Below are 12,201 nucleotides of genomic sequence, written 5' to 3'. Positions count from 1 at the left end.
TAAAAACTCCCATAATATGTGGTTATCCAATTTTAGATTCCTGTATATTCGACTGTTCTGAAATCCCTGTCCCTAAATGTAAGTAACAAATATAAGCTATATCGAAGATAAATACTAATTCTTCAGGCATATATAGAAATTACTTATCAGAAAAATAATTGTCATGTTTTTTTTTACTGTTTCTTTAATCCACATTCCTGTAACTTTGATTTTAAGGAATATTTTCTGGACTGGGATTCTCAGATATCCAAAGAAAGATGGACTGATTAATACCACATTCATAGCATCTTAAGAAAACATCAAATTACTTCAAGACGTTGCTTCGTTGGAAAATCTAGTTGTTGGATTCAAAATGAAAAATATCGATAGCCCAAAATGACCGGCCTACTGATATTTGGATTTACCAAACAATCGACTAATGCATCCGTAACTGACCCAAGCAATGAAGCTAATCGAACGTCAGCTACGTGATGGTATTTCAAGGAAGATTGGAAGCCACGCACTGCACACATGAAAATTACGATGACCACAAATAACCCAGCTAGTCAGTTATCAAAACAGTTACATGTCAACACTATAAGCACATGTACACATTGCATTTAATCATATATGGGCCAACAGATCAGTGTGGAGAAATTTTGTCCGGTGAGTTGCAAAAATGTCTGGTAACTTTTAGAGATCAACAGGACCATTGTCCTGCTGGCTTTACTTAATTTCTATCCCTTTACCTATCTGAGACCCTTAAACAATATGTATGTCAAGTGTATGTCGACAGCCTTACATGCTATTATATTTATTTATTTATTTGATTGGTGGTTTACGCCATACTCAAGAATACTTCACGTATACTGTGGCGGCCAGCATTATGGTGGAAGGAAACCGAGAAGAGCCCACAGGAAACCCACGATTGTCCATAGGTTGCTGGATGACCTTCTCACAAATGACAACAGAGGAAGCCAGCAAGAGCTGCATATGTACTATCATATAAAAGCACATGTACACACACCACCCTTATACATGTATTCTGTCATATAACGGTATGCAAAAGTGAGATTCAGTAACAATGGATGAAAAGGCTAGCAAAGTAAGCTAATTGTGCATGTATTTATAGCTCCATGACCTTTATTATCTAACCTGGATTTGAAACAGGATTTGGGCTGTTTTGTAAATGTAATCTTACAACTCATCTTTCATAGCTTACCCTCTGGCTACTGATTGACTCAATATGCATACAGCGCATATATATATATATATATATATATATATATATATATATATATATATATATATATATATATATATATGTATACACACACGCACTACACTATTTAAACCTCTCAGAAAAGTTTACCATATGTTATTATTACACAAACTGCAAGATTGTCACTCGTTATAAGTTACGTGTAAGTACCAAGAGAGAAAGGCAATTCAATTTTAATAATCTCACTAAAATAGTGAACAATGAGACTTTCTCATTAAGCATGATATACAAGTACAGGTGTATACCAGTTCATGTACAACCATAAAAATCACATATACCAAAACAATGACATATCCATAGTCAAATTTTATGCAGGCAACATAAAGTGGATAGTGCCATTTGTGTCTTTAGCTATGAAATATTGACCTCAACACCTGTTTAAATATATCTAATTCACACATACATTACTGATGTATTCAGTAACAAATATTTTACAGAGCTGAAATAATCAAAGGAAAACAATATTCACAGAATTGTGTTCATGCTTTTTCTCATATGTCATCAAGTTATACACAAACACGTTTGTTTCCAAAACATTTTTTTGATGAAATTCACATGATTTTTCCAAGACCTACAGGCCTGGAATTTCGGAATTGCTTGCAAGAATCCAGTAGGATTTCCAAGGTCATAAACTGCGAGAGTCCAAAGCTCCATGTAGAAATGAATACAATTATTTACTTGCACAAATGGAATCTGTACCCAAATCATTAATCCTCAGCCTTTTTCATACCTGAAAGAGTAACTTAAATTTACATGCAACTTAAATGAAATTTATTAATTGAAATAATTTGACTGTGAACATGGGGTTGTCAAACTTTCAGGTTTGGCTTCAGGAGATGCCGCCAGCCTTCTGAATGTCACGTCGATGACAATTTTGTCTTTGTATGATTTTTTGATTTTTTCGCAATATTTCTGACGTATCTGGCAGACTGCCAAGCCTTATCTCCCAAATCATAAAACATGAACTTATAACTGTTTCCGAGGTTTCAGGACTTCACAGAACTACAATTTTATCAGTCTACACAGAATATTTCCTTCAGAAAAAGCTTGACTAACCCTGCAAACATGTGAGAAGGCTGAAGAATTATAGTAGATCAGGACTACAACATTTTCACATAAAACAACCCACATCCGTCTAGTAGGCACTACAATGAAGTTAGTGAACGTTAAGAGCAGTACAGGGGCCTCCGTGGCTCAGTCGGTTAGCATGCTAGCGCAGCGTAATGACCCAGAAGCCTCTCACCAATGCGGTCGCTGTGAGTTCAAGACCAGCTCATGCTGCCTTCCTCTCCGGCCGTACGTGGGAAGGTCTGCCAGCAACCTGCGGATGGTCGTGGGTTTCCCCCGGGCTCTGCCCGGTTTCCACCCACCATAATGCTGGCCACCGTCGTATAAGTGAAATATTCTTGAGTACGGCGTAAAACACCAATCAAAAAAAAAAAAAAAAAAAAAGAGCAGTACATCCACAAGACGTACATGTACAAAAGGGAATATACTACAACTGTAGCTGAGAAAAATGTCTGTTTTTATTGCTATTTTTCAAGGAAGTAAAACAAGTTAAAGGTGTTTTTAACTACATATAGGTATGCAGGCTATCAATTTCAAATATTTTGGATTGCCCTCTCAGATCAATTTATACTAAAAGGCCCATTTACATGTACAGTAGTAAGTATATTCATGTATACAATATTTGTCTCCAAATGTTACAACAGAGACCTGAAGAACCTGTAACTTCAAACTAGAATAGATAAACTAAGGCCTCTAATGTTATAAACCCTAGGTCTTTAGGTCTACATGTTATAAACAATCAGGTTCCATATATACACATGTAAAGGTGTCACTCAGTGTGGGAGCCAGAAATTTGTCCCAGACACCAGATGTTCCATGTACACAGCTACCAACTGCCTACAGCAAGAACTGGAGCACTCCATGATGGAAAGCTTGAGGCTACCCATAAGGGTGTTTATGGAGAAAAAAGATACGTCCAAATATATATATGTACATGTACATATATGTAGGAATCCAGTGTTACGAAGAAAGATTTCAATGTTGCCTATCTTGGATGTGATTAAATTTGTACATCTTCTGTAAATCTTCAACCTTTTCAACCACTAAAGCACTTTTTTCAGTGAAACTTATGCATACAATCATTACGAAAATGATATTAAAAAATGTTTGTGTCATTAAAGATGCAAGGTTCAGAAAACTATGCTAATTATTTCTTTAAACTCCACAGTTCTTTGAGTATTTCAAATATGGGTTGAAGAGATGGTTGAAAAGGTTGAAGAATTAGGGCAGCTCCTAATTTAATAGGACAGAGTAACTGCTTGCATGTAAGACAATGCATTTAACTGCAAATGCTACACAGCACAGTTTGAATAAAAAGTACTGTGCCCTTTCACCACCATGCACTACTACTGTATGTAATAATGGGCTGCAGAAATATATGCACAGGTTTTTCCACTTCCTTTCCAGCAGTATACTGACATGCAGTTCAGCATTTTAAACAAGCAATGCTGAAATAAATCGAAGTACATGTACAGACCAATTAGCACTTCCCTTTTATCTTAAGGGAGTCTTCCCATTTGTTGAATGTAAACGTGCTCTTTTGTGGTGACTCATAGTAAATGAAACCTGGCATGTTAGGAATTTGGTGTAAAGATCAGAAATCAATGCTGAACTCCTTTTTGTTTTAGAGTAAAGTTTACAGCATGCACATGTACACAGGGCCCTGTCAACATGTTGCCGTCGGTGAACAGTTTCTGCTTGAAACTCAACTGAGCTCTGAATGCACCCCAAACACACAGCATTTACAAGATTAGGGCATTGACACTCGATCTTCTGACTGTTCCACCTAATCTACTCCAATCAATTGCTCTCACATGAGCTCAATGTTCGATCATAAAAAATCATCTTCTATCACTAAATAAACAGGAACAAAGAAAAGGGGCAACTCAACTAGGTTTCTCACTGAGACCAACATACCTAATATCATACAAGCCAACACTGTTTAATACTAAATAAATATCATCATCAAACTAAAACTTTTAACATAACTTTTCAAACATTCTGTTTGACAACTATGCATGGCTTAAAAATGAAAACAAGCAGACAAATAATACATGAAAATATGATCATTTATCATCAACGATCATTTCTTAATCATATGCTACGTATTAAGAAATACAGACCAAGCCTTTCAAGCATCCTTTAAGTCTTCCGTCGAATACATTTGACAGCATTTTTTAAATTATGACACTTTTAATGCTTAGATGTATTTTACCTCAAAGAAATCTGATTTTAGTCACAGGATGGAGCAGTGATTCAGAGTTGAGTGTAACATTCACAAGATTAAACCAATAACTGTAAAATGGTTGTGTTGGCTACCATACTAATTCTTTCTTCCTGCTTTTCATGCTACAAATGCATATCTGTCATAGAAATTAGGTGCGTCAGTAATCATTACATGACAAAAATCCCAATGTTTAATTCTGACAACTGATGAACTAAGAGATATCCTTAAAATAACCCAGAGGAACCTGCTAACTATTTGGCCAAAAAATTTTCTTGCCATTGACCAAGGAGATTGCAGGCTCAAAACTAGTTTTCACAGCATTGGCTGGCTTGTAGTCCGGACATTTATAGCACTCAAGGTAAATATTCCCAGTTATGTTCTTTCCGTCCATAGAGCTGATCAACTTTGTATACCTGAACTGATCCCCAACCCACACCCACATAAACACACAAAAAAACTCTTCCTTGGTTGGGTTTTTAAAAAACATGACAACCAGATACCTCATCTTCACAACATCAATCCTCAGATCTGGTCAGTCTGACATCAGTGCTTAATTATTTCCACAAGACAGTAGTTCAAGTGAAGATTAGGTTACAATTCATTTGCAGTTCCTTTGTTAAGGCGACATCCTAGGAAGCAATGCAAGGAGGAACTGACCACACCCTTTTAATTTCAGTGAAGAATTGATCCAAGACATCCTTTGTTATTAGTATCCTTTACAGCCATTTTCCTCTTCCTACTCTGCTGTCACCAACCTCTTACCCAACCAGGTACAGCCAGCTACAAGAACATATCCAGGCCATATCTGACAACCTTAACTGGCAGGAGACATGGATGCTTCCAAACAAGTGATTTGGTCTTTCATTTTGTGGACTTATCTGTTGTTTTGAAGCCCCAAAACAAAAAACAATCCTTATCTGAAGGCAAGCAAAAACGAAAATATTTATCACAATCCTTGTTCCTTGAATAGCCCTGATCTACATGGAGTGAAGCGCTAAATCTACCATACCTATAGACCTGAAAGTCTTGCATTCACATTATCTGATTCCCTACAATGATGGTTGGTAGAAATGTCTGCCACTTAAAAATTTTTGTTCTTTTTAGTATATTTTAACACAGTTCCTAAACACCTACTGAATCAGCATGACAACAGAAACATGAGAATGAATGCTTGGTTATAAAGAAGGTTACTGTAATTCATCAACCTTTTCACATGTTTGCAAAGTGTAAATTCAAACATATCCAAAAGGCATTATTTTGTGCTAATAAAATTATACTTTAAGTCAAGACCTGAAACTGACCAATCCAACCAAAGTAATTTTGTCTCCAAAATCAAATTTAAAATGTGCATACATTTACACTGAAAGTTGCGCTTGCATATGCGAAAAGGTTGAGGAATCAGGGTAGCCATTTCACCCTTGAGACTAGGACAGATTTCAATTTTTTTCGAGACGTCTAAATATATGTAATACAATTTCATAATTCTGAGTTTTGTGTGTTGTGCCACAGTCACAAGACATCTATGCAGTAGTCCTGCATTACACTTGTCCCCCCATGAGGCCAGAAAGCAGTGTTTTGTCTTTTCTAATTCAGATGTGTATTCTACATGATATATACTGATACATGCAAACAGATTACTTTTTAAACATTTCATACATAATACATATATATACAGACTTTTGATTTAATGAACCATGAAAAAACTCATTTTCAGTCACTGTGATGAGCCAAACAGTTCTAAACATTGCTTCTGTGTAGCACCAGTCCCTCTTTATACTGTAATTCTGAAACACCTTAAATTTGGTTGTTGTTTACTTGATAAATGCAATGTAACTATTTTTAGAAAGTAAGAAGACTTCACATAAATTGGAAGTGAGCCCGCTGTTGTTGTCCATATATTCAGTCAAACAAGTGAATGATGCAGAAGTAATGCTTTCAGTCACGCCTAAATTACATGCAGTCCCTGTTTAATATCCACTTGAGTTCTTAACAGATAAATGTATCAGGTTTAGTGGTTGATTTATTTATTTATTTGATTGGTGTTTTACTCCATACTCAAGAATATTTCACTTATATGACAGCGGCCAGCATTATGGTGAGAGGAAACCGGGCAGAGCCTGGGAGAAACACACGACCATCCGCAGGTTGCGGCAAACCTTCCCACTTACGGCCTGAGAGGAAAGTTTAGTGGCTGAGGAAAGGCATCCATACATGTAGAGAGCTTTACTTTGTTTGTGAGAAGATATTATGTAAGCTTCCATCACTTCCATAATCCAATTAATTACAAGATATTAAACATGTATAAAGAGATTAACACCTGTCCCGACTTTCGATGACAAACCTACAATCATGAATGGTACATGTATTCAATCCTATAAATTACACAGCTTCCACAAACGTAATGACAATTATAGCTTCAGAATAGTCAACTCAGCTGGTACAGTGTACATACACAAGGCCACCTAGTCGGTTTCTGGTAAATATACTAAGGGCAAAGATAACTGGCATTAGCAATCTCAACCAGCAATATCACCAGCAGGTCTGGCCTACATATGTAGTAAACAATTATTTCCGTTCATCCACACACAGTACTGAATGTCGGTACTGTAAATGACTTTCTTTATTACATGTGTGTTATCGATACCATATACATGTACACCCAAAATACATTTTATTACATTGGAGACTAATTTGGAACTAATTTGCAATTCCGATAAGTGGGCTGGAAATTATTGGTTCATCAGTTCATGGAAAGAGTTGCACTGCTTTAAGAGGCCAGGAACTCTTTGAGCTGGCTATTTCCATATGCTTAGACCACCTAAATACCATCTCCCTGATTTCCGCTATTTAAAACCAAATTCAAAATTTAGCAAATTATGTGTACTACTGCACTGAATGTTGCAGGAAACTAGGGCAAATGTTTTCATTTACATTTTACATGATGACGCGTTTGGCACAGCGCAATTTCACTCCTAAAGTTTTAGGACTTGAACGGCAAATTATAGAGGTTGTAATAGGTTTGTAATGCATGCAAGATCACAGAACGTAACGGACAAATTTTCATAGAAAGCTATCTGTACACCTATCAATGTCAATGACTCAAAGTCAAGACAACAAGAAAAGCCAATCAGCTGATTGATCAGAAACATTGGAAGGCTTTACCACTGTTACAGTGTTCCCACTAGTCAGCCTTATCAAATATACAAGAGCATAAACTTAATGTCACCTGTCTCGCGCCATAATGGAGTTGGAATTTTACAGTAACACACCATCTAGATGACCATGGCAATGACTTTTATGGGTAGAGAAAACCAGAGAGGCTGGTGTAAACCACAGATCTTTGGCAAGGGTTTGACAAACTTTCTCATTTGTGATGTGTAAGCATACACACAACACTGGTGGCAGACAAGTGATCTTCAAGTATTGCTAGACTGCACAAATGCCCATATATGTTACTGTACCAGTCTCGTTAACTGATTATTATCACCTACAAGAATGAGAGAGTTCACAAATTCCCTGTCCAAGATTGGGGTTCACAGAAAGATTAAACTTAAGCTGAAGACAAGTCTGTTGTTGTTGTTGTCCTTGCAGTTGGTGAATGAGCCCAGTAGAATACATGGCTCTACGTTTCACTGGGCTCTTGTCTATCTGTACAACACAGACAATTTCGCTGTTTTTTCCAACGAGAGCCTGGCCTTAGATTTGGTAAGTTTAGATTCCCTAAGTCATCTAAAGTCATCATCGAAACTATCTTTGGACAGTAATGTAGACATTTAAACTTTTGAATCAAACAAGTCAAACCAAGATTTCACATGTTTTGGAGATCACCCATCTGCAAAGTTCCGGCACGGTATGTGCTGGCTGTTCAAAAAATTTCTTGCCACAAAACTTTTTCGTTCAGAATTCATTTGGTTTTTCCTTTTTTTTTTTGCCTTCAGAAATAAAGGAACTTAAGTCCTTGGATTTCATTGTCAACAGTTTGTTTTTCAAGCAGCCAGCACGTACCTTCTCTTAGGTTCGAGCATGAAAAATGGCAGATATCAGCTGGACTTCTTGATTCAAAAGTCTCAAAGACTGAACTGCAGTTAAAAAAGAGTTTACCAGTGCATCTTTTGACATCTTTTAAACATGGCTAACTTGGGGATTCAAAGTTTACCAAACATTAGCATTAACTCATGTTTGTGAAATTGTTCTGCTGGGCGAGGTACAGCCACAAGATGGGTTAAACAAGTTAAGTTAGTATAGCATGGCTTGATATCCAAATTCTAGAAAGACTCAATTTAAAATTCTCAACAGCTTCACTGTTGTTAAAAGAGAGTTTACTGGTGAACGTTTTGACATCTTTTAAACATGAATAACTTTGCAGATTAGAATTTTCCTGCTGGGCGAGATATGGCCACGAGACGGGACGTACTTAGTTTGTATGTCTTAATCCTTGCCTATCAAAGACTGAAAGAAAATGACCCGAGTTAACTCTCACTTCTTCTGACATAGCCGCACGTGCGTAGCTCATACACATGCAGGTAACCCAACGACCCAGACTATAAATACACTCAAGTGGAAAGGATTTTGTGGATAACTCAGACAATTTTGAAGAACAGAGTGAACATGATAATTTGTAGATACTAGAAGAAGCAACTTGGTTAAAACTGTCAAGAGTACATTACAAGCTTGATCATTTGCAAACATCTTCGTTCCCATGAGTTCTGTATGCAAAACTAGGCTTCCTTCTGTGGGAAAACCTGCGAGCGTGTGACATTACAGGGGGACTGATGAATTGAATTGCGCGGTTAAGATGAACTGAATAAAGACTTTCATTCGTGGAGATCCTGGCAGTGAAAATACATGGAATTATTATATATATATATATATATATATATATATATATATATATATATATATATACAGACCGGAACCTACAAAATGAAGACGCACAAATGCTCACATATGTTTGATCTTGTCATTGACATACAAATATACCAGACCAGTGCATGTTATAATGCATTACCAAAGTTTTCTGGCAAGAAGCAAGTTTTTCTGCTTCCAACATCTTTGATTTCATCTAGCTGACCTGCTCGGACGGTGAAGCTGACCTGCTCGGACGGTACGTTAGTACCTTGTTAAATCAGGTGTTAGAAATAACTGTACTTCTGACGGAGCTCTTGAATTCTGAAGAAGACTCAGAAAACATGTACAAGCCTATGTAAACATAGGATCAGTATGAATTTTGTCTTGTTACAGAAAATGTCACTAATAAGTTTGCAAAAGTTATTATATCACATTTCCTTGTGACTTGACCTGGCAGAATTCTAATGACCATGTGAGGCCGAATCCTGCAGAAATCAACATATACTTTCTTTGCAGAAAACTACACACAGACTGGATTTACAGCACAATGTCTTGGACAGCATACAGTACAGGGAAAAAAAGTGTCAAAATTGGCAGCAAAATCCTCTATTTTGAGCCAGTCAGTGAACACTAGGTGGCAACAGGCTGTTTTAAAAGACAGTCACAGAGTATGACATGGCACAAACACATTTGATCTACTAGTTTGATAGAAGGGCCCCCAGCAACAACACAGAACTACTAAAATAAGATTCATGGCATCCTTCATATGGTATATTATCCCCTCGGCCCTATGACTAAATAGTGAATGTTCATGGCATGAATATTTACTAACTCACAACATAAACCTTCACTTGACAACAAAATGGCAGACGGCATAACTTTACAGTGAAAGCTACTGTGCAAGGAAGACCTCTTTTATACGATACCTGAGCGACACACTTCGAACAGCTGTTCAGCTGAATATTGACCCTACTGACATGCACTAATCCCATAAATGCTGACTTGCGGATTACTCCCGATATGGTTGTACGCTACTCGTTGTATACTTCTACTGATCTAAGGGAAATAACCATGTTATGCACTAAAGAGTTCCTTTTTTTTTTTCAAATGTAAGTTACAACAACAAGTTGATCCCATATGTACACCTAAGGCAATAAAATAATGAACGTATTAACTGTGTTAAAATTGCACCTCGGAACAACTGAGACGTTAAAAACTAACGGAATGAAAATGAAATTGTTAAATATGTGCAACAACTATTGGAGATGAAGACCGACTTGTGACCCTGACCTGGGATTACCTGGTAGTGGTCCAATCTATTAGATCACGTCGACACTAAATTCAGGATACATTTTTAGCTAGATATAATACGTTGATTTACTCGCTAAACCATACCACCACACACCCCATCCTGTATAAGGACAAAACATATTCAGAGAAAAAAAAAAACAGGAGTGAAACTTCACATCTAAGATCGTATTTCCCAGGGCAAATATGGGACTTCGTTATGGAAGATGTCCGATCAGTCGAATTTGATGTGTTCTTTTCGTACTCCACAGGAAGACAAAAGATTTCTCTTACCTGTGTCTGCTAGACATTTTGACGTAGATTAACCAGACGGTGATTTACACACCGAACATCTCGTTAACAAGAAGAGAACGAGGAGAGTTTGTGGCCTTTTAGAATCACAGGGCTCGGCCGAGACATCTGAACGGCAAACGGCCTACATGTTGGGTAGTCCGCCGTCAACTGTACACCGCGTAGAACAGTTCTTGTGTCCCCAATCAGTTTGTTTTCACACAAAACCAACGCGTCGGTGCCATATGTCCTCAAAACAAGTGTCCACAATCCACAAGTTACTTGAAATTCTTCTTAATTTGTCGCTGTAACGAGCCTAACCTTTCGTCCATAAAACACTTATTTACAGACGTCTACTACATGAGCAGATTCATACGCCGGACCATAGATGGAAAGCTTGACAGGTTTCAAAACGATTAGGCTCAGTAAAACAAAACGCTAGAAATTGCTGTTTAAAAATTGAGGTGTTACTTGGCGTCAAAGAATTTGAGTATCCAGGTAAATGGAATCTGATACATCCAGTACTTTCTTGTATTTTCTGAAACTCGGATGGATCTGTAGAGCAGCGTGAAGCGGTTATGTGATATTTGGTCTCTAGCTCAACTCTATATGCCAACAAGGTGAAGGCTGATATCCACTGGGAGAGAGTCTAGACCAGTAATTGTCACGTGACGAGTAGACATCCACTCAAATGAAAGAGCGCGAGTTAAACTGTAAACATCGGTTTTCATTTACGTTGTAATGCAGGAAATGTACATGAAGTAAGGTTTCGGTATGACATCATGGAAACATAGTTAGACCGAGAAGCTGCCATTATTATTTTGATGCTGTTGTACATACCCACGATGACAGATGTGTAACCCTTGGTTGGTGGGGGGTGGGGGGGGGGGATCTTGGTGGGGTAGAGCTAATTAATATGTTAACATACATAGGCCTACTGGTAAAATCGATTTGAAATAAAGTTTCTTGAATATGATACCATGCTATTAATTTCCTCTGCATTTTAAAATAATAGCAAGGATATTCATGTGTGCAGGAAAATTGTGTTTTTGCTAAGCGATTGATTCTTGATTGGAAGTAAACGACCGTAAAGAGAGAGCCGTGTTGTTCAATAACAGAACAAGGTATTTCCAGTTGCCTATAAAATAGTTAAATTAAATACATATCTTTATTAGGCATATATGTAAATGAAGGCACCCCAAGTTACCTGGTATAATGA

The 12,201-nt window shown here is 37.3% G+C and overlaps 1 protein-coding gene across 2 annotated transcripts in view; it reads right to left on the bottom strand.

Annotated features, from left to right (window-relative positions):
- The window catches only part of LOC135472850 (dentin sialophosphoprotein-like), a 65,536-nt gene extending 54,223 nt beyond the window's left edge, over nt 1-11,313 (bottom strand). For both annotated transcript variants that reach the window (XM_064752554.1, XM_064752556.1), the window contains exon 1: nt 10,986-11,313. The gene's annotated coding sequence lies outside the window, so the exon portion shown is untranslated. The remainder of the gene's footprint in view (nt 1-10,985) is intronic.
- Nucleotides 11,314-12,201: the final 888 nt, after the last annotated feature.

The sequence above is a fragment of the Liolophura sinensis genome, chromosome 8 (genome assembly GCF_032854445.1).
Source record: "Liolophura sinensis isolate JHLJ2023 chromosome 8, CUHK_Ljap_v2, whole genome shotgun sequence".
Taxonomy (NCBI): domain Eukaryota; kingdom Metazoa; phylum Mollusca; class Polyplacophora; order Chitonida; family Chitonidae; genus Liolophura; species Liolophura sinensis.
The sequence above is the reverse complement of the archived record's forward strand: the minus strand, read 5'-3'. Positions and strand labels throughout refer to the sequence as shown.